General features: G+C 36.2%; 1 protein-coding gene across 2 annotated transcripts in view; it reads left to right on the top strand.

The window, feature by feature from the left end:
* The window catches only part of EDIL3 (EGF like repeats and discoidin domains 3), a 436572-nt gene that overhangs the window by 320101 nt on the left and 91757 nt on the right, over nt 1-24714 (top strand). The window lies entirely within an intron of this gene.

Raw genomic sequence — 24714 nt, 5'->3', positions numbered from 1 at the left:
TATCTGTGGTTGCTAAGCAATGGAGCAATTTGATTACATTCTCATAAGAAAGCTTGCTTGTAGAAGGAAAGCATAGACATTGCAGTCTGTTTATCATTTGCAAATGAGGTAAGATTATAGTCAGTGCTTCTTAAAACAACCTTCTTGAAGCGCACTTATTTATGGAGTACTTTTAAGTATGCACAAATTTGTTAATGTCTTCTGTAGCAAAGAAAAGTAAGACAGCTTAATTCCATAATGAGGTCATTTTATTTGAAAGATACGCGTTCTCCTCTTATTGATTTTTGTGCTGCATGTATGCGTTCAGAACTGTGGTAATTCATTGTATTTCTGGAAATCATGAAAACAATTACAATAGCAAATGTCACCCCTCATCAAACCAGATTTGCCACATATGAAACTCTTCTTACCAAGTCACCTGAAATTTCCAATAGTCTCTTCTTTCTTGACCCTACTTTTCCCTATTCTTACAGAAATATTCACTTTTTTTCTTTACTGTCCCCTAACATTCTACCTGGATCTTTATTGATCTGAAGCTTTATTTAGTTCTTTCATTACCATACATAATGGATATAATTATGTATGTCTTTCTCCTTTTACTATTCTGTGAACTTTTTGAAGGTAGGCTTTATACATATATATATATGTAATACAGGACATATTTATCATCCCAGAACCCAGCCTCATGTCCTTGCCTATATGTAGCAGTACTACTAAATTAAATCATTCATTTGACAAATGTTTGTGATGTACCTCTGAAGCGTCACATACCATGATAAATAGCGATGGCACATGAGCGAGCAACACACTCTTCTTGCTCCGAAGACATTACCTCTTTCATAAACCATTCCTTTTATTTGCTTTGCATGACACCACACTTTGTTTTTCTTCATCCTTCTCACCGCTGCTTCCCACTGTCCCCCAGGCCACCCTTCCTGTGCCTGTTATCTTCCTGACAACCTCATTTTCACCAACTCCACACACTCACATTAGCCAATTTAGTGAGTACTGTTTATTTCAACTACTGAAAAAAGGATTCAGCTTCTCCAAAATTCTTTCTCTTCTCACCATCCCCACTGCCACTTCCAGGATCTAGTCTGCCACCCTCTTTTGCCTTGGTTTTTGCAGAAGCCTCCTAACCAGCCTTCTGGAACTAAATGTCTGACTTTCTGAAAACCTGTTTCCCAAATTGTAACCTGTGTGATTTTTTTTTTCCTTAAAATATAGATGTGATTCTTTTACTCCTTTATTTAAACCCTTCAATTGTTCCCCATCAGCCTCAGAATCAAGTGCAGCTTCCTTAAGATAGCCTAAAAATCTTGGCGTGATTTGGCTTCAATTCACCTCTTACCACACTTCTGAATTTGCTTCAGTTTCTCAAACCAAACACTACCTCTCTCTTCCCCTTCCATTATAAATGTGCTCTTCCTAGAGGAAAAGAATGGAGAGAACACCTCTGCCCAGAGCATCCCCAACCTTCTGTTGGTTAAATCCTTCAACTATAGTTTAGATGCACTTTCCTCTGGGAAGGCTTTGCTGCCAGCTCCATCCCACACCAAATCTGGCTTAAGTTCTCTTCTGGATACTACTGTGTCCCCTGTAATTCTCTCACTGTCACATTATCACGCTCTATTGGATGTTGTGTCTTCATGCTACATTATTTGCTCCAGGAGGGATGGAACCACATTTGCCTTTTTCTACTTTCTCAGTCTGTTGTCCAGTACCTAACTAAATACCTGTCACAACACCTGACATGTGGTAGGCATTCAATAAGTACTGTTTTTGTTTTACTGAAGTATAGTTTATTTACAATACTGTGCTAGGTTCATGTGTACAGCACAGTGAACATATATATATTCTTTTTCAGATTCTTTTCCCTTATAGGTTATTACAAAATAATGAGTATAGTTCCCTGTGCTATATAGTAGGTCCTTGTTGGTTATCTATTTTATGTATAGTAGCGTGTATATATTAATTCCAACCTCCTAATTTATCCCTCCCCCATCCCTTTCCTCTTTGGTAACCACAGGTTTGTTTTCTATGTCTGTGGGTCTATTTCTGTTTTGTAAATAAGTTCATTTGTATCTTTTTCTTTGTTCTAGATTCCATATATAAGCGACATCATATGATATTTGTCTTTCTGTGTCTGGCTTACTTCACTTAGTATGATAACCTCTATGTCCATACATGTTGCTGCAAATAGCATTACTTCATTCTTTATGGCTATTTTCCATTGTATGTATGTACCACATCTTCTTTATCCATTCATCTGACGATGGACATTTAGGTTGTTTCCATATCTTGGCTATTGAAAATAGTGCTGCAGTAAACATTGTGGTGCATGTATCTTTTCAAATTATGGTTTTCTCCAGATATATGCCCAGGAGTAGGATTGCAGGATCATATGGTAACTGTAAGTTTAGTTTTTTAGGGTACCTCCATACTGTTTTCCATAGTGGCTGTACCAATTTACATTCCCACAATAAGTACCGTTGAATGAAAGAATGAGTGAATCGATCAAAGTACTATTCAATTTAGTGATTTGGGCCTAAAATGCATATAATTTGCTCCCCAATTTAAGAGACCAACTGCTAATATCCTCAAAATTTTAAGTAATATTTGAAAAAGAAATCTAAAATTTCATATTAAAGGTCTGGCCTTTTTAATAAAGGAACTAAATTTTCATAATCGATAGCCTTTATGAACTTTTCAAGTTCTTAATTAGAAGAAACCATGGAAAATATCCTTTCCGTCTGTTAGACTTGAATGGTGAAGTTAAACTTGTTCTTTGTTGCTGTATAATATTTTTAAAATTGAAAACATTTCAGTCATATCTCAATTAACTTGGTGTGGCTAACATTATTTGTGAATCATAATGCCATGTGGAATAAGACAAAATATTTTACACCCCATAAGTAACTCAGACAGGCTGGTAGACTCTAGAAATACCCACATAAGGGTATTGCCAATGGCAAATTTCTTTAGAAAGATCAAAATAAAACAAGTATTCTTACATGAATCAGGGTGTAATGTTCAATGCAAACCTTCATCCATCACTTTTTTTAAGATGACTTTTCATCTGTCTTCTTAAAGTCACTTGCATGCTGAAATTGATTCATTCTGTTGGTGACAGATTTTCTGTCAATTCATGGACCAGTTGTTCATAGTATATGTCTATTTTTTGTTGTGTCAAAACATATTCAGAATCTCCAAGGCAAGGTAAATTGACATCTTTATTTATTTTTATTTTTTCTTTTTTGACATCATGCAAGAAAATGCTCCAGAATTGACAATTTTTAGTGTTTTCTCCTCAAGAGAGTAGAATCTGTTCAACTGTACATTGTTATACTTGTTAGTATCTTTGTTGAAAATAAGATTAATACTTTTATAGATAATGTATAGGGTGATTGTTTTAAAATTTTTGGTGTAGAATCAATTTTTTTTTTTTTTTTAACTTTTTGGGTTTTATTGATTTATTTATGGCTGTGTTGGGTCTTCGTTTCTGTGCGAGGGCTTTCTCTAGTTGTGGCAAGCGGGGGCCACTCCTCATCGCGGTGCGCGGGCCTCTCACCATCGTGGCCTCTCTTGTTGCGGAGCACAGGCTCCAGACGCGCAGGCTCAGTAGCCGTGGCTCACGGGCCCAGCCGCTCCGCGGCATGTGGGATCTTCCCAGACCAGGGCCCGAACCCGTGTCCCCTGCACCGGCAGGCAGATTCCCAACCACTGCGCCACCAGGGAAGCCCTAGAATCAATTTTTATCCTTATTTAATGCTTCTGAACTTATAAATTTTGGCTGTGATCTTAACTAAAATGCATCAATTGTGAGAAATAGCATGGCTGCCATTTAAATCCTCTTTCTTCATTATCGATCTCCTACTAATTGCTTTTTAAGAAATTTCTTTTATATGCCAACTATACACGTAACTCTTTAATAATGAGAATTTTATTTCAGTTTGATAGTTTTTTCCAAAACCTGATCATATAGTATCTGGAAATACAATTGTTGAAAATGAAACCAAAAAAAAAAAAAAATCCTTTACCCAATTGTGATATATTTTAAGGAATCTTTATGCATTCTTTTAAGGAATTCTTATGTATTCAAATATCACTTAAACATTTTATTCTTATTATTCCTCTAATGTTTCTTCCAGTCTCTTCTCTAGGGTCAAAATCTCAGAAGTTTCTCAAGCAAATGTTCTCGTGGGTTTTTTAAGGAGTGATCTTACCTAACTGATTCTTTTCCTCGAGCTACTGTTAATCATGAAATCATTATGCTATTCCTATATGAACATGGCAGAAATGTGTTAAGTCCACAGGCGTTCCTAAGCGAGAGGCATTTCTCAGACCTCTGAAAAACTGTTGTTGCATCACTTGATATGTTTGATGGTCTCTTAAACTTTGAGCAAGAAGTTCTATCAATGTGTTTTCCAAAAGCCTACAAAGGTTAAATTGTAGTTCTTGCCTTTCAAAAAGTCTTACCTACACCTAAGCTGAAACGTAATAAGGCAGTCATTCCTAACTCAGAGTTGGACATTCCTAACACATGGTTGGACTAGATTTTAAACCCTGTCATAAAATTAGTGACATTTAATTTACAGAGATCTTTTAGAAGCAAACTATTATTATCTCCTGTGGCTAGTTTCTAAACAAAACCCAGAAATTTTGTTGGGTTTTAAGGTGGATTAAATAAAACAAATGACAGAACCGAGGAAGCACATAGTGGGTAGCCAGCAACAAGTAGTTCCCTTCTTTCTCTTTCTGGTGGCTTCTGAAAACTCAGGAGAGCATCATCTGACACCACCAATTATGACCAGGAATGAAGATATGCATACATATTTTTGCTTCTTCCAAAAGGAAATTTCCAATAAAACTATGAAATATAAAGTAATATACCATTAGATCAGTTGCATACTGTGAGCAATGTTGATAGATTACATAAATTTGCATTGGCAAACAAAAATTTTAAATATTTTTACCTAGGCAGCATCAGTTGTTTTTCAGATTCTTTACCTGAGAGTAATAATAATTTTATTAATAATTTAAAATGAACATTATATCATTTGGCAATGTTCTCTACTGAAATCGTGTTCTTCTTAGAATGTCTATGTGCTTTTAATGTTCATTTTCAGGGCCTTTTCAACAGATTGAGTAAATTCCTTTTTATTTACGCTCAGATTATACAAACTGATTAAAATTCAGCATGAGATTGAGATGTTTAGTGACATTCTATCAGGAGTAGGAACATTACTGATGATAATCTTATAAATTGTGAAGAAATATTTTGCTACAGTAGATGCATCTAAACAAAGAACACTCTACGAATTAACTTGGATTGATTAAAAACTTGTTTTAAATAAGACATAAATTCTCTTATAGTGAATACACTGTGTATATACTCATTGCCCTATTTATTGGTGGTGACTATAGAAAATGGATAATTCATCATCCATAATTGAAACCATGAAAAGTTTTTTCAGATTTCATAAAGGGTAGCATAATATAAATGACTAATAGGAAGAAAAATGTCAGAGTGTCACTTAGGAAATGACCTTTTGGTCTATTTCATGGGACATTTGCTAATTTAAGATAGTCTGCATAGTATTTCAACCAAATTAGTAGAATTAATAGAGTTGTTAGACTGCCCATTTTAATGCTGACCTTTGTCAAAATTGCAGCTAACCCTACACAGCTTCATTTCAGTACTAATTTTGTGGAAATGTGTAAGAAGGCAATTGAATTTAGGTTTTCAAATTAAATAAGCCTTGTTTAATTTAGTCCATTTCAGATTTTTAAAAGGGAGTATTCTAGCCATAAATTTTATAACTTCTTTAAAGCCATTAACTTCCCTTGCTCTCTGAACAATTTATTTACAGAAGAGCTAAAGGAAAGGTTTTTGAGGATCAAGGGACCTCTAAGCCACTGGGAAACATTTGGCAATATGAAGGAATAATCTGATTTCCAATTCACTATTTCAGTCTTTCTTATCTAGTAAACATAAGCCTGCGCGAAGGTTTCAGTTATAAAGCAGATCTGCAAGAGATCAAATAATGAAATGATTTATGCAGGATTGTAAAACATCTTCCATCTTTCATAAGTGGTAATATATTTTGGAGTGTATGAAATGAATCAAAGGAGGTCTATACTTTGCTTGGATTATGAATTCATCTTTAAATTTTTTAATAATTTTATAATATCAAAGGAAATCTCCATGATCCATTAGGAAAAAAACTTTTAATGAGCAAAACACAATTGAGTAGGATATTTATACAGAAAATACTTAGAGGGCAAAGAAAAGTGCCATAAACATCAGTGTAGCTGTACTGAGGGCATAATTCGAACTCCAAACATCTGGTTTTGAAGGCTGACAAGTCACAGCAATAGTCTGGGATCAGTTTTTGCTCTTTTTCTAAAATGTAGCTATTACAAAAAAAGATAACCTCTCAGGCAACCTTCCCTTTTAAAGAACTCTCACACCACTAAGATTCTAGTATCTAAATGATGATTGGCCAAATCCAAAGTAGTCAGAAAATTACCAAGCCTACCAGATAATTTCCGGTGAAGTTAACAACATCGTATAATTTAATTAGTGTTATGGTATAGACATATAATCTTAAAATTAACCTTTAAAAAAGTTAACTTTTATATTCTGCATATTATATCTACTTAATACCCAAAATTTTTCCCCTACCTTTCCACCCATTCTCATTTTGAGTCATTTCTTTGTTTTATATCCCTCTTTAAACAGCTTGAAAAAAAGAATTCCCTAAGACAAGGCAATGAGACCTACCAAGCCATTATGAAGTATTAATACATTAGCATTTACATATAGCACATCGTGAAGAATACACAAAGCAATAGTTCTGGTGGCAGAGGAAGGAGTAGATCAGATTGAGTGCAGGGTGCAGCTTTGGAAGGCAAGCCCCGATGGTACATGAAAATTGGATGGAAGCTTTGTGGTTTGGAGGTTATTTTAAATGGCTTCATAATTTTTTAATTCAAATAAATATTTTTGCAACCCCTATTATAACAAAATACAATACCAGGTGCAAGGAATTGAAAGATACATTCGGCATTGTGTCCACCTGCAGGTGTGATTACTGATGCCCTAATTGTTACGGATTCAGCATTCCAAAAGCAATAAACAGGAATGTGGGAAGCTGGATGCTTCTACTTAGAAGCCATATTTGAAACCACTTAAAAACTGAACAGCAGGATTTAAAAGAATTGTATGTGCACAGCAGGCCCGTTCGTGTTTTTATGATAATGAAAACTGAATGACTTCTGATTCCTTTGTATGCAAATAAATTTTAATTTGTGGCATATTAGCTATCTTTATAGTAACAAAATATAGTTACAAGAATAGTAATCATTTCCCTCTAAAAATATGAACTGAAAATATGCCAATGAGTAAAATTTAGAACTTGGGAATACTGTTTCAAGTAAGATGAGCATTTGTGAAGGCTTTCAGATAAAATGGGAATCAACTTTAATCAGTGATCTCATTTTGTCTTGAAAGCGGCCCTCTCAGTGACTAAGTTATTTCTGTTTTAGGAGGCTACAGAGAGTCTGAGAGATTTGCTAAAGATTGCACAGCCAATCAGCAGTACAAGGGGAAGTCAATACACCAGGAAACTCACGCAATGATTTTTATTTTTTTATTTTTTTTAACATCTTTATTGGAGTATAATTGCTTTACAATGGTGTGTTAGTTTCTGCTTTATAACAAAGTGAATCAGTTATACATATACATATGTTCCCATATCTCTTCCCTCTTGCATATCTCTCCCTCCCACCCTCCCTATCCCACCCCTCTAGGTGGTCACAAAGCACATCACGCAATGATTTTTACCACAGTATTTTTTGTAAACCATTTAGTGAGTGAGGGGATTCCTTTTTTCAGGGAATGTTTGTTGGATTAGGAAGCTCTTCCAGGGTCCAGTGCATAGCATAGCTCTGGCCATACCTTTCTTGAAGGAGAGCTTCTGGTACCTCTTTGAATCCAGCTTGCCCTCTAAATCTGTGCTTCTACACTGTAAAAATTGTATACCCCTTACGGTGTTAAACATTGAACCCACACAAGTTAAATATTTAGAAAATATAACATCTATTTTTTTGGTTTAAGATAAAACAAATAGGAAATATAATGAAAATTCTAGCTTCCTTCCTACAACTCGATGGTGTGTCCTTTGTGCACACACCACATTTTAGACAGCGCTTCTTTGCCCAACACTCTTGGTTGTAGTTAAGCTCACCTGGCCTGGTTACTTTGGTTTATACTAGAGGTCTTTGTAATTTTTCTTCAAAGCCAATGGTGCTATGATGAATAGGTCATTCAGTTTTCATTTACATTTATGAGTAAGGTGTCTTTCATTTGTGAAGTATTTATTTGCCAGCTAATGTCGACATAAAATACATTTATTTATAGCAATATTGCATTCATTTTCTCTTTCCCTATTAAATTAGCATTTCTGTGAGGAAAACATGCCTCAGTGAAATGACTTTTAAGTTTCTTGTGTCTCCGTTTTATGCTGCTATTGTATTTCTTTCGCACAGTATGTCTACTGGAAAGTGTAGGTCCATCTACCCTTGCCCATTTCCGTATTTAGCCCTTGGTTAGAATATTCTCTCATATCCTTTATGATGTGCCTAAGGACATAGCTGCCTACCAATTAATCACTTTCTGGAATTTGTATATATTTTAATCACTTTCTGGAATTAGTATATATTTCAGAGGAAAATAGATATCAATTTCCTTGGCCAGGACAGATTGTGGGTTCAATATCAAGGCCAACCAGAGTTTTGACTTCTTAACTCATGACTTAAGCTCCTTGCCTAGGTCTGTCTAGACATCCAATGCTGCTCGCTCCATTTGGCCTGCCCGCTACTCCCTGCGAAACCTGGTGCACATCTGACTGCCCTCCCCTTGTGCCCTCTTCTCATCTGAGCTTTCCTGGGTCCTTGTTCTTTCGTTTATCTCCTCTTTGGTCTTGCATTAGGGCTCCAGCCTGCCCTCTGAAGGCTCATTGCCTATTTATCATCAGCTCATTTTCATCTTTGTGGAGTTTCAGCCCTGCCCTGGCTCTCACAGGGCCATAGCTGACCTCAGTCTTAGCTCTCTTAGCTCCTGGTCCTGGCACTCAAAATTTCTATTTTTCCAGATGCATCTTTTCTTCACATAGTTCTACCAGCGGAATCCAGTCCCCCTGACTGCAGACCCAGAGTTTCTAAAAGGTCCTCTCTTTCTCAGTCTGATTATGAACTGATGAAATTAGGATAATGTATATCACTCTTTCATCCTGAAGATGTGTGTTCTTTAACACGAATTAGATTCCCTTTCTCCCCCATGGTCATTTTTATCAGTATTTTTCAAAATGTACCCTGAAAAATACTGTTTCTTATAAGGTTCTCCACAAAAAAAAAAAAAAAAAAAAAAGATTCTATGCTGAAATATATTTAGTAAAGTCTATATCCTCTTCTCTGTTCTTACTGATTCAGATGAATATTAACATAGGATGCTTAAGAATCCTATAGGAAAGAGACTTGTTTTATTTGGTGATTTTTTCAAACTTATTTGGTCACAGAGTGCTTTTTAAAAATAACTACAAAGGGACTTGCCTGGCGGTCCAGTGGTTAAGACTTCGCTTTCCAGTGCTGGGGGTGCAGCTTAGATCCCTGGTCGGGGAGCTAAGATCCCACATGCCTCACGGCCAAAAAACCAAAACATAAAACAGAAGCAATATTGTAACAAATTCAATAAAGACTTTAAAAATGGTCCACATCAAAATATCTTTAAAAAAAATAAACAACTATATATTTAAATAAATTAATTAATTAAATAAAAATAAAAATAACTACCTTAACATCTCCAGAAACCACTTTAGAATATTCTGTATTAATTAATTTGCATTTCTGTAGCACTTCGTTGTTTTCAAAAGGCTTTTCTAATAATCTGTATCTTTATAATAATCTGGAGACATATAATTATTTATGTAAAGTGTTCTGTCCCAAAATAGGAAAAAACAATTTATAGAAGTTATAGGACTTAATCCTGTAAGTATCAGAACTTGACTCAAAATTCCGGTTTCTCTCTTTTCCATTGAGTGCCGTTTTTCATGGCTGTTTGCATCTGACATCGTGTAGGAAGAAGTCTAACCTTAGTAGCCTTTTTTTTTTCGTGAATTTTGTTCGTGATTTTCATTTTTTTTTTTTTCAGTACAGCAAAATATATGCAAAATATGTGTATTTGGAAATATGGTTTTCCAATTCACTTCATTCTTCTATTTTTGTGATAGACCTACTCAATATCACAAACAATTTCATCAATTCTATGTCCATATATGTACAAACCAAGCACTTAAAATTGCCTAAGTGCATTCAAAGCATTATTTTCATTTCCTCTTCAGAAAGAACGTTGCACATAAGCTAAAGTTAGCCCAGGTGTGCCTGAAGCATAGTCAACCCATGTCATGAATAAAATGGGCTCTGTACCTTGACCACTCTAAGCACAGAAAGTAACATGTGAACAGTTTTGCCTCTTAAGAAACAGTTCCTATAAGCTAACAAGCTTATTAGCTAGAGAAGTTCACAACAGCACACAAATGTTTGTCAACTCAAGTGGTAAAAAATATTCTCTCCCACTTGTTGAAAAGTGCATCTGATAATTTTCTTTAAAACTGTTTCCCTCTCATTTAAAATGACAGATTTTCATTGGAACTTATCTTTAAATAAACTGTAAAGTTGGCCTTCCTGCAAATGTTCATACCCTTTGGCTTTGCCTTCTCTGTGTTCACGGTGTAAAGGTCTCTCTCTTCATTCCAATGATGGAAGCTTTTGTAACTGACATGCATTAAACTTTAACATAGAATTCATATTATGATAGTTACTGTTTTACAGTAAAGTAGGACACTAAACACATGCAACGGACATTTTGTAGCATCCGTCTGTTGAGCAAAGCAAGCTCAGAACTGTGAACGCATCATTATTTTACAGATACGTTCCTTGCAGGTTTTCCTCACTTAAGTCAGACTGCAGTCTCTGAATATGATTTCTGTTGCCCCATACATTTTCTCTTCTACGTGCTCAGTAGCTTTTGATAGAGAAAGCTAAGAGCAGATAAAAAGCATTTTATCCAAGGTTATCCAATGTAAGAGAGAAATCGAGATATTTACCTATAATAATTATTAATTAGTACCTATTTATATGATATCTATAGTTTTAAAATTAAAATTAAATTTTGTAGATTGTATTCAAAATTGTATTAATTATCATTGTGGCATTGTATAATGATTATTATTACCATTTTATAGGCAACATAGCTGACAAAACCAAATATGGTTAAGAGGGCTGAAAGTAAATGAATAAAATAAAAGCAAGGGTAATTGAATAACTGTCATTCCAGTTAAATTCTGAGTCACCTTTTTCCCTTCTCCCAACATGCTACCAACTATTTGAGGCTCAGCTTTTGTTTCTTTCATGAGAAGCACTATGGATTTTAATCCCAAAGCTGTAGGGTTTGATGGCCCTTCATGAGTACCACAGGACCCATCTGTTCTGTTAGGTATATGCCTGGTGATGTGGAAGGAGCTGTATATACAAGGTAATGGATCTAAGAGTACTTAGAATGTAACACTAAGTATATATATGTATGTCTCTACACCCGCCTCAAAGCTCCATAATGGGAAATAGGGGAAATTCTAAAAATAAAGCAACTTTAACGCCCTCACTGGGAAAAAGCACACCACCAGCTGCTTGTATCTTTTTGCATGTTGGTGTCAAAGTCATTTTCTCAAAGTGTGGTTTAGAGACCTCCTGCTTCAGAATCAGCTGGCATGAGCTGGCTGAAAATGTGGATGCCCAAATGCCATTCCCAAAGACTCTGATGTTTTTAGGTCTAGAATGGGCATAGGAATGTACATTTCTGGATATATATTGAGGGATTCTTGCACTGTGTGAAACTGCAGAGAAAGGAATTGGTAATTTATGGCTTGACTGATAAATATATTCATTTAGAGGCTACCATTTTAATGGGACTTGCTTAGATATGTTGAATTGAAAATTATTTGAGTGTGTATCTAACTGCACCTTAGGAGTAGAGTATCAGATACTTCAAATTAAGGAAATGTCATTATACCAGTAGGCAGAATTCAAAAATTTCAGCCTTATATGGATCTGACTTTTATTAAATGAATGAATCCAACAACAAATCTTTAGTTTCTCCTAATTCTATAGGAAATAAGTTGTATTGAGCATACTCACATAGAACCAGATCTGAAATCCGAGAAAGAGGATCTGTGTTGGTTTCTGTATCTCTAGTATCCTCTGGCTATGAAAAGTAGCTGGGTGGGTGAGTGAGTAGGTAGGTAGATAGATAGATAGATAGATAGAATTAAGGTCTAGTGTATGGAATTATGGAGTTATTATGGAATTATCACAGATTTTTGTTAATTGGTCCTTTGATACGTGTAGTGCAATAACAGATATTCCTAACAATTACCATGAGATACTACCAATTTCTGAAGTAACATTTGAAGAGAGTAAAATATGTTCAGTGAAGATAGAGTATTAAGTTTACTGTTTTTGTCTCATAAAGAGGCTTTGTTTAAAGTAGGTGCTTATTGAAAGTCTGTTGAATAATGTTTTCAAAACGTGTTGATATATATGCAGTTTATAGAGTTAATTTTAAATTAATTGGTATATTTGATAAAAAAAGGTATTTTGTAATGTTAGGATGGTAAACTCTATAGCAGAACTGTCTGGGTTCAGACCCTTTCTCTGCCACTAACCAGTTGTGGGACTATGGAAGAGCGATTCTACACATTAGTGTCTCAATAGTCTCATTTTCTAAATGGTAACAGTAGTATCTTATAGAGTTGTGTTAAGGACAAAATGAATTAACATAGTAAAGTGTTTTAAAAAATTACTATAAAAATGTGTTACTATTATTTTATTAATCAGAATGAATCAGTTACCAGTGAAACTATATATATAGCACTTTCTTTAATTTAAGGTTGCCAAATAAAAAATCTAGAATTTTTAGTTAAGAATAAATAATGAATTACTGTTTAATATAAGGGTGTCCCAAATATTGCAAGGGACATACTTACACACACACACACACACACACACACACACACACACACAAATGTTGTTAATCTGAAATTCAAATTTAACTGGGCATCCTATATTTTATTTTGCTAAATCCAGCAACCCTATTTTCACACTGTCTAGTTTGCTTTCTTTCCCCTGGAATCTCCAACTGAACTAAGCTATCATGGTGATATAGTGATGATTTAGTCAATAGATAATGGTTTTAATAAATTGCTCACCTATAATTATTTTATACTGTGCCTATATTCCAGATGAATAGATATTAGAAATCTAATAGTTTGTTAACTCCCGGACAAATATGCTTAAATTGTCCTCCACTTCAAAATTATTAATCCCTATTTTGTTCTGGAAAAAAAAGAAGCTAGTCTTTATTCTGACTCTTCTGTGTCTAGTGGATTTATGGGGGTAAGATGAACCCTTTGAGATCCACACATAGAGCAAGGAAATCTATGCTGGAAGTCAGTCTCTTTCAATATAAAGGGACTCAGTATAATATTTTCCATCATGTGAATGTGTTGAAGTTGCCAGGAATGCCCCTAAGTGACTCTCAATGACATTTGGGATATTGTGTCTACAGTTTGTAGAAATTACCACTAGGTGGCGTTTAGGATCCTCAAAGATTCTTGGCTCAGTTGAGTTCATGTTATAAAAAGACACACACAGTCCTTAGGACCTGACCCTTGATCTCCTGAATGACACTGGAGATGGTATCCCTCCCAACCTCCATCATCAGTTTGTTCATCTGAGAAATTTAGTAAATGCCCATTCCACAGGCTGTTGGAAGACTGAATTCTCTTGGTATGAAATATATATAGCTCTAGTGGAATTATGGAATTTAAATTATCATGGATTTTTGTTAATTAGTCCTTTGATTTGTATAGCACAATAATAGATATTGCTAACAATGACCATGAGATACTAGACGCAGATGTAGAGAACGGACTTGAGGACACGGGGAGGGGGAAGGGTAAGCTGGGACAAAGTGAGAGAGTGGCATGGACACATATATACACTACCAAATGTAAAATAGATAGCTAGTGGGAAGCAGCCACATAGCACAGGGAGATCAGCTCGGTGCTTTGTGACCACCTAGAGGGGTGGGATAGGGAGGGTGGGAGGGAGATGCAAGAGGGAGGAGATATGAGGATATATGTATATGTATAGCTGATTCACTTTGTTATACAGCAGCAACTAACACAACAATGTAAAGCAATTATACCTAAATAAAGATGTTAAAAAAAAAAACCAAAGAAAACATAATTCAGGGTTCTTGGAACAGGCTAAGTGCCCTGTATGAGTTCTCTTCCCTGCCTCTTCTTTAGCATTAAGGCAGAACATTTAGAGATTAGCAGTAGTGGAACCAATTTTGACCCCAAATCCTGTGGCTATATTATATTTAATCACAAGACAAAGTAAGGAGGTAACATAGGCTACTTTGTGTCTCTAGCTTTCAATCGGATTATTTCATATATTTCAAAAGTTGCCTAGACTCCTGAATTTTTCCACAATAGTTCTACTTAACTATCTGGAAAATGCTATGAAACTCCTCTCCCTCACCCCCTTTGTGAGATTATCCATTGTTTTATCAGCCCATCTTTCCTTCTGGAAAGTTACTCCCTTTGGGGAGCAATCCAGTCTAACCTGGTATTTGTAATAGGATCTGCCAACAGAGTCATGTATTCACTCACCACAGCTTTCTTCAGAGGAGAGCCCAGAACTTCCTGGTAAAAGGGAAGCATCTTGTTGAAGCTGTCACAGAGAAGGTAAAAACAGAAGTAGGAGACATTTCTTCAAGCTGCCCTTGTAGAGCAAGCACACCATAATTTATGACAAAATGATTATTAGAGAGGCTTTATGGAGAGCTGAAGGAGAAACTAAAAACTCCCAGACACCTTGGGGCCACCAACTCCTTGGAGCGCCCACTCCACCCTCAAGTGTGAAATTGAGAGACAGGATAGGTACTGACTGTTCCCAACCTGCCACATGCAGAGAGCCACTCCAGTAGTGTTTAGTGGAGAAGAGAATCCCAACATGCTTTGCTCTTTCTTGAGCTCACTGTTCATATCAATTGACACCTTTTTTTTTTTTCTTCTATCCGCCAGGCCATAGTAACCAACAAGAATATGGCCAGTATTTAAGAAAAATTTGTGGTGAAAGACCTTAAGTAGAAAAGTCTATCCACTAGATTGTTTTGGTGTTGTTTTTGTTTGTTTTTTGGCTTTGAAGTTCTATGGGAACATAGTAGTAGAAGACATTATTCTATCTATTAGGTCTTGGGAAAAAATGCAACTGAAAAATACAGCACTTGAAAAATTGTATCTGTAAATAATATCATGAATTAAAATGCTAATTAGGGGACTTCCCTGGTGGTACAGTGGTTAAGAAACCGCCTGCCAATGCAGGGGACATGGGTTTGAGCCCTGGTCCTGGAAGATCCCACGTGCCGTGGAGCACCTAAGCCCGTGCACCACAACTACTGAGCCTGCGCTCTAGAGCCTGCGAGCCACAACTACTGAGGCCAAGTACTGAATCTAGCCCACAATTATCTAGACACATGATACGTATTGAAGAGATAAAGCATGAAAGATTATATTGTTGTTCAAAAGATTTGCTGCTGCTCTTCCCTGCAATTCTCCTTTCTGAAAAAGTATAAAACTTTTCAACCGCTAACTTCATGCTTTGTCATGTGACTTAATCTTAGCCAACGAATGGTAGCAAAGTAATGCTTCTTTTTTTCTGAGTGGAAAATTTTGGAAATGAAAAGAAAAAAAAAGTGGGTCCTGATTTACATTATAAAACTAGGCACAGGAGCATGATATCACTGTCACATAGATTCATCTGACAGCTACAGCTTCTCATGAAGCCAAAACGAAGTCAACCGTAAAATTCTTTAAACATCTGGAAGCCAGAGGGGAGAGAATGTACAAAATAAGAGTAATAGTACTTACTAATTTATAGGGCTGTTCTAAGCATTAAAATATATAATTTAGGTATAATACTCAGCAAAATGGCTTGTTCCTAGTAAACCCTCATTAAATAGTTTATGATAAGGAGAATGCAGATAGTGATCATCACAGCAGTGCTACTCTGGACCTCACCCAGATGGAGATATTTGTCAATGAAGTAGAATTGATAAGAACCAGGTGAGAAAGCAAACATTTTATAGTAGTAATGATAATAATTGCACAAAATTAGCTAGCTTTGCAAAGAATGTTTAGACACAGATTGCAGACCAGTAGCAGTGGGCTGGATTCAAATTCAGCCTAATTTTTTTCAGATGGCACTGGGTCCTTTTTAATCTCTAATTTGAATGGCCTAAATGGAGCATATGCCCACTCATTCACCACAATCCACCGCTTGATTTTACTTTTTTGATCCAAAATTGTCATTTGATTCATTCTCTGCAGGCCCGTGGAGACATTTCATTTGCTCAAGACAACCAAAAGGGCTTTTATTTCAGTTGATTTTAAATTAAGAACCTCAAGGAAGAGATAGTCCCCCAGCTTTTTCCAGTCTTGAGATATGACTTAGAGAAAACAAAGCTCTTTAATTTGTAATTTGCTTCTGTCATTCTGTCCTATTTGAAAACAGAGGGCAGAGAGAGAGGTGCTGAATGGCTGAAAAGCTGAGGCTGGGGGCTTGGGACTAGGGGTTGTTGCAGAGCCTTGCCCAGCTCTGGAAAATGACTAAGCACGTTCAGGTGAGGAGGAAAACAAAGAATGGTAAATAAAATGTAAAGGTCAGGCAAATAACTGTGAATGATGATACACACACACAAAGTAGCCCAGGTACCAGCAAAGAATCGGCACCGTGACTAGAGCACCACTTGTAGCAGTTTTGTAGTGTAATAAGAGAGAAGTGTTCAGTAGGAGAGATGTGTCCCGAGCAGGACCTCAGCTGTGGAACCACGGTTCCTGAAGCAGAACCACTTCTTGTCTCAAGAGTGATACCGAAGTTCAGTAGAGCTGGCCTGACACTGGGAGCTGACACATGAGGACAGAACAGGAGCCTGGTGGGGGAAAACAAGGGAACATCACAGCCCTAGAATAAGAGTAAGCTCGGGCCACTGCATGCCCATAGGTATGTTTGTGTGAAAGTGCCCCTTCCTCTGAGTGGACCAGTGAGGCCAGGCACTTGGTGAGCAGAACCCAGCCGCCTCAGCTGGATGCCCTGTGTGGACACAACCTGTACAGTGATACACTGCAAACCTGAGGTGACCCGACAGATAGGGAGAGAAGGTGCGTAATACCTCCTGCTTCAAGTCAGGCTTGGTCTAGTTTTGAATGAGATGGGGTTCAGCTAGGGGAGCTGGGGAAAGCAAGGTCTTATAAGTTTGGCCAAGCCCCTTACCTTCTCAGTGAAAGACATTGATCTTTTCCTGACAAGCAGAGACTAAACATCAGAAAGAGAAAGATGTACTTTAAGAGGAGTGAAGAAACTGTTAGCTCTCAAGCAGCTCTAAATGAGATAAGTTCTCTCACAGGACTAAGATTTTATACTTTTGCAATCGCATTGTACTGTAATCCCTTAAGTCTTTAGTGGCTTTTAGAGTCATCCCCTTATCGATGTTGAATGCATGTCTCCTTAAAATCCCTACCTGTCTAAGATTTGTTGGCCTTGGCAATAAAGTATGACTCCAAAGTAATGTCTTAAAATGAGGCGTTTAGAAAGGTTAGCCTTACAATGTATGAAAAAGTAGAGAAGCCCCTTGGCAGTTGACCTGCCTCTTCTGAAGTCCAGCTTCCTTATTTCTAACGTAGATGGGATATCATCCCAGAAATGGAAATAAAAATGCCTATCTTTCTTACTGATACCTGCCTGGTATCCAAGGAGGAAAAGTATCATGTCTACAGTTGTGCCTTAAGACCCTATCTGATACAGACCAAACCCAGAATGATCCCCCACAAAAGCACAGATTTGATTGCCCTGACTCTACACGTACCTACCCCAGGAGCCACATGTTGTGTTCCCAGTTGCCATCCCCAGGATAGAGGTCTCCTAGGTGTTTATCATTATTTATCCCGAACCTGCAATTCAGGCTACTCAGGAGGGAATGACACAAAGAGTGATTATTGGTTCTCATTTCAATACTTTTTATTATGCTATCCTATGAGATTTTTAAACAAAATTTGCACATTTTTGCAAGAGTACTCAGTATCACTCACTCATTCAGCAGACATTTACTGAATGAATTCTAGCTCCAAACTCTGGGGATGCAGAGGTGAAGAAGAAAGACAAGGTTCCTGCCCTTATGAAGTTTATTGCTCATAAAGGCAGAGCTGTAAACAAGAAAGAGAAGAAAAATGATATCCTGGGAATATAGAAGACTCTATTAGAACATATCATAGAAATTTGATCTGGCCTGTGGATCAGGGAAGACATTCTGTGAACGTGATGTTTGAGCTGAGACCTAGACTATAAGCAGGAGTTTGTTGTAACTAATAAATATTTATTATGAATTAAATTAATCTAATTTTAAGGGAGCATCATTTTTAAAAATGTAACTGATTTATTTCTTAATCCTCTAGCTAAGAAAATTTTAAACCACATCATTTAATATTAAAACTGAAAAGTTTCTATAATAAGAGTTGGAGAAGAGAATTGAGATTATGATTCTAGCATAAGAAAGCTAAATTAATCAGCATAGCTTTGTTGAGACTTAGACATTATATCAACATGAGGGTGAACTTTGCTCCCTGTTGCCCCTAAAGTTGCATGAAGTCTAAAATAAAAAGCTCTATTTATACAGATGCTTAAATGAATAGATGAGAATTCTGATGTGCGATTCAGTTTAATCATTCCTAAGGTCATGTTGGTTTGAGAAATTCATTCTTATTTCATAAGCCCAATTTAGAAACATCAGTATGGTCTTACAGTGTATGATAAAAAGCAAAATCACAGGAAAATAAAAGTAAATCTCCATGACTTTTGTCTTCCAAAAGGTCAAGTGCAGAGAGGGGTCACTCACTCTGCCTACAGGACCTATATGCTGAGACTTGATAACAGTGGTGTGGCCAGTCTTACCAAGGCTAGAAAAGGCTTGGTCTTCTGAGGATTTATTGACTGGTGAGGAGATGAAATGCCAGGATAGATTCCCATTTCTGTGGTTCAATTCTAGCTCTGCTTCTTACTGTGTTTATTAGCAGGGCAAATGAATTCACCACCCCAGGGCTTCTCAAGGGATTTTTGTGGAGCTGAAATGAAAGGACATCCATGAAAGTTGTTACCACACTGCCTGTCACATAAGCAATGTCTTTTCCCCACATGGATACAGTAGACAAAATTATAACAAGGGCCATTCTAGATTGGTTGAAGGCACATTTGCTTTTTGTGATGCCTATCTTGTAGAGTTGATTATGACGTGGTGATAATTATCATGACTATAGTAAAGGAGGCCTAGCCTACAGTCTGATAAAGTTTCTTTCCGTTACTTCTAGAATGACCTGATCATTAATTCCCAGGAAAATGTGGGGAAAAAAATTAAAATATTGGGTACAACATATCCTTTGGTCTTTGAGAAAAACCAAAGCTTAGTTTAATTTTTTTTGAATCAAAAATGAAAAATGGGAAACAAGTGCCATTCTTTTCTCAATGAAATGATCGCATCTAATTTTGTTGCGAGCATCTGTGTTTGTGTTTAATGGCAATTGTAATTATGCACCTGCGATGTGCAGCTCTTCTAATTTTAGTAAAATTGAGTATTTAGAAAATACATAACAAATTACTCTTTTAAATGAGTAAATTTAAATGCTGAAGGCTTTATAACTATCAAATTTCTGGTCTTCTAATTTCATGCAGTAGCTGCACACAGCTTTTATATCCAACAGGACAGCCTGGACCCTTTCCAGTGCGTTCAGAATCTTGCCCTGTATTCTGCTGAGTTGAGAGTGGCAACAAGCCAATCAGTGCCCCCTCTTCCCTCCCAAAAGAGCCTCCCCTCCAGAAAGGACTGTTCAAGGAGAGAGGGAACTTTTGTTCTTGCATCAGAAAAATAGCCATGGGGGTTAAGAGAACAGACCCTTTTTTGTCTGACTACCATGTTAAAATGTCGTCCCAGTACAACTCAGAGTCCAGATCACTAACTTAGTGTATCCCACAGAGTACAACTATCTAGAGGTAACTCGTGGCTCACAGGAAAGTGTATTAGAGCTCTAGACACATTTTTTTCCCCCAAATCTTATTTCTCTAGGTGTCACATGCCAACGGATTAATATTTTAATAATTTTGAATTAATTGTATCTTGTAGGTTGCTTTAGATCAATTTTGAAACAAGACAAGAAAAAAAATTTTTAAGAAAGTATGGAAAAGATGAAGAAGACCCATTACTAATTCTTACTGGTCAAGTGATTGGAGTTTTCAAATGCAAATTTGGGTGTTGGCCAGGAAATAATCAAGTTGAATCACCAAAATAGCAAGGGACATAGCAGTGCAATATGCAAGTAGTAAAGAAAGTGTAGGAGTTAGGCACCATCTCTCCAGAGAAACATCCTATACTGGAATAGTGGATCAGAGAAGATAATTATGTAAAAAGAGCCTGAGGGCAACCCCTGGCAGCTCCTTAATGGGTGCACCTGCTGGGGCTGATGCCCTACAAGGCCTGAAAATATGACCTTCGGAACTAAGGAGCTGCTCAAACCTGAGCATTCTGAAGCTCTACCCTGTCAAGTGGCTTGGCTTTCCCTGGTGAGCATGCCCAAGGCCAGATCCCTCTGAAGGGTCACTTAGCCCAACCGAGCATTGTTGAATGTTACACTCAAACATCTTCTCAACCGCTCACCTAGTTGTCTTAGACCACATTTCAAAATACTTTCAATGGAAAAATATAACTGCATATATTTGGCAGCAAACAGTGTCATGTATATTTCTTAAAGTGTAGGGCATACTTTAAAATTTCCATTAATAATCACTGTACCACAAAGCAACAGTGGTCAGAGGTCACTTTGATACTTTTTTTGTCTCTTGAAGTTTTCCTCGCTGTTTCATACAAATACTTGAAAATATAAGCTTTCTTTTCAAATTGCTATTGGCATTAATAAAATCTTGCTATGTATATTTAAGCTGTGTGACTCAGAAATTTAAAGCAAATATTTCAAAAACGCTGACTCAAAACTCTTCAGATTTAAAAAGGAATATGTAAGCTCAAATTCTTCTTGTATTTGTTCAGTATTCCAGTTCCCTAATCTAAGGTTTAAATCTCTTTTCTTTTTCACCTATGGGAATATATTTTTCATGGAGAATTCTCAAGTTAATCAGAAGTACCGGTTCTCAAATAAGATTTATTAGTTCTGTTTTTTGAATAACTTTTATTTTAAAGGAGCACTAACATTAAACTTAGTATATAATTTTTTCTGTTTAACTATGTGGATTTTTAAAGAAATGCCATATAGATATATCGTAAAGGCCAAGCATATTTTAAAGGTTATGCCAGTGGATTACAAGAATTGCCTTTCTTATTATGTTCAATATGGAACAGAATGCTAATTGATCTTATTGGAATGATCCTCTTAAAGGTTTTTGGTTTAATTAAACAGTAGTCATGTTTAATCCACTTCAGATAAAACTTTATTTTTAATTAAATAAGAAAGGCACTTAGCAATCTTGCATGAATTCTTTTCTGAGAAGTTCTTTCATAGGAAAAAGGAAACACTGATTTCTCCATATGTAAAGAAGAAGTACACTTTTCAAATACCACTTTGCACTTCTCTCTCTTATGGTTCATGGGACATGTTAACAAACTTTAAAGAAGTTTTGTGCTAATAAATCCGGCAAATCTGAAATTCCTCTGTAATATTTTAAGTTATTAAAAAGGTTTTGTGTCATCTTTAGTTAGAGCTTCTCTGGTAATAAGTAATGAACAGGTAGAATTATCAACTAAGTCACAACTTCAAAATAGTATCCAGACTTTTGCCTGAAAGTGCAGTTATCTTCTTTAATTTACCAAGATTCCATAAGGCAAAAACATCTGATCAAAGCTTGAAAAAAAAGGGTGTCAAACAAGTATTTCATATAAAAAATCAGCTTAGTGTATTCCTACTTTTTAAAATTGTTGTTATGTACTGAATTGTGTCTACCCCACCATCAAATTGGTATGTTGAAGTCCTAACCTCTAGTACCTTAGAATGTGACTCTATTTGGAGACGGGGACTCTAAAAAGGTAATTAAAGTGAAATGAGGTCATGTGTGAAAGCCCTAATCAAATATAACTGGTGTCTTTATAAGAAGAGGAAATTAGGACACAGACATACACAGAGGAAAAACCATGTAAAGACACAGGGAAAAGTCAGTGATCCGCTGACACCTTGGTCTCAGACTTCTGACCTCCAGGACTGTAAGAAAATAAATTTCTGTTGTTTATGCCACTAGTCTGTGGTACTTGGTTATGACAGCCCTACCAAACGAATACAATTACTGAAACTAGTCAGTCTGTGGCAGGATTTTTTGAAGTGATGAGGTCTGGGAGAAGTAGAACGATGGTTGGGGTTGTATGAGAAACTCAAGGAAGGCACGGTCCGGAAGTGCAGTCTGCCACAGCTCATGGGCCCCGGCTGCGCCCTACTTGTTAAGTCACCTGTGACTCTGCTACTCTAGAAATCAGAGTTGGTGCCCTAGCTTTCCTCCCTGGACATAACCTAGAGAGGACAGAAAATGCTGCCTTGTTCATGATAAAACCAAATCCCAGAAACTGGCAATCCACAACATCGCAACAATCTGTCAGGTGCTTCAAGATACATGTTTAACTGAATATCCTTTAAGCCCTTCTATATTATGAATATATAAATACGACCTAAGAATAAACAAAAATCCAATATACATGCTCTTGGGCTATTTATCATATCCCAGCTATATCTTAGAAAATTGCTTTCCTTAGTAGATATTTTTAGAGCTCTTGATGCATCTGCTCCTTAGGGAAAGCCATTTAACCTCATGTCTAATGCTTATGAAGTAGAGGTTACAAGGTTGGAAGTTAAAAAAATAACAAAATTGTAGACAAATGGTTTGAGATTTCTGACAAATGTAATTTTTTAAAGAATATTACTTGCATTTAGATATGCAAATGTATATATAAACATCAAGTATTTCACATATAAGATATTTAAAATACTTAGACAAGAAAAACCCAAACACCTTTATACCATTAACTGGTTGTCTCCTGCATGTGTCTCTTTTCCTAATAATTGCATTGTAGATTTAGAAAGAGACTTTAAGGTCATCCAGATCAAAAATCAGATGTGATGAGTCAGACCTGATGTTTAGAATCCTTTGAACATAGACTTTATAGACATATAAGCATTGAGCCTGTGCCTAGATAATTCCAGTTACAGGAAACTCCATCCATTGCTGGGTTTTTATAATTAATAAGTTGCCCTTCCTTTAAAAAAAACTTCCCTGAGTTTCTAGCCACTTTCTGACCTTTACATTGTAAATAAAGTATGGTAATCCTAGCCAACTCATTTGTCTTTCTCTCCAAACAATTTTTTTTTTATTTAATAGCTCTTTTATTTATTTTTATATGTTTTTAAAATTTTTATTGAAATATAGTTGATTTACAACGTTGTGTTGGTTTCAGGTGTACAGCAAAGTGATTCGGATATATATATGTGTGTGTGTGTGTCTGTGTGTGTGTGTATATATATATTCTTTTTTTACATTCTCTTCCATTATAGATTATTACAAGATACAAGATATTAGCTCTTTTAAAATGTGGTCCTCAGAACTGATCACAGTGTTCCGTAACTGTTCTAATCAGTGCGGAGTGAGATGGGCAGAGTGCCCTGTGAGGGTGTCCCTGCCTCTGAGTTTCTAGACACGGACTTGAATTAATGCAGCCCAGCACTAGGGAAGGTTTTCTTATTGTTCTTTCAGTATTATCACACTTTTGGTATATATTACATTTCTTACAGGAAAGAGATGAGAGAAGTTATTGCATGTTGTTAGTATACCCCAGCATAAAATTTTGTTTTTGTTTGTTTGTTTATTTATTTATTTTTGCACCTTGCAGCATGCGGGATCTTAGTTCCCCAACCAGGGATCGAACCTGTGTCCCCTGCACTGGGAGCGCAGTCTTAACCACTGGAACGCCAGGGAAATCCCTCAGCATAAAATTTTAAGATTTTGTTTCCTATTCCAACTAACTGCAGGCTGCCAAGGCAATTCTCAAAGATATACCTGTGATAAAGATCACCTTAGCCTTAGGAAAGTTGAATACTCCCTTTTGGTGAAAGCATTAAGGTAGCTTATTTCTATGCTTTTATTTCTATTATTTTTCATGAAATATAAATATATAAGTCTCTGTTTAGAACTTCAATACAGATGGATATTATATATGCTAATTTAAAATTATACATAAACAATATTATATATATCTAAAGACTGTGTGTGAATATATAGGTATAACTATATATATGCATACATGTATATACATACTTACATATGTACATATAGGACTATTAGAAACCTTTGGAAATATTTTTTGAAGTTTAAAATTTCCAGTAAACTCTCCATTGATTTTTTGTGTCTATTTTCATGTATCAGGTTTGCCTAATTGGGCTCTCCTATATTAGATGTTTTATGTGGCAGAATTATAAGTTGTTGAATAAAAGTATAAAT

This window comes from Balaenoptera musculus, chromosome 3 (assembly GCF_009873245.2).
Source record: "Balaenoptera musculus isolate JJ_BM4_2016_0621 chromosome 3, mBalMus1.pri.v3, whole genome shotgun sequence".
Lineage (NCBI taxonomy): Eukaryota > Metazoa > Chordata > Mammalia > Artiodactyla > Balaenopteridae > Balaenoptera > Balaenoptera musculus.
Note: the sequence above shows the minus strand (reverse complement) of the source record. Positions and strands in the feature narration are given on the sequence as shown.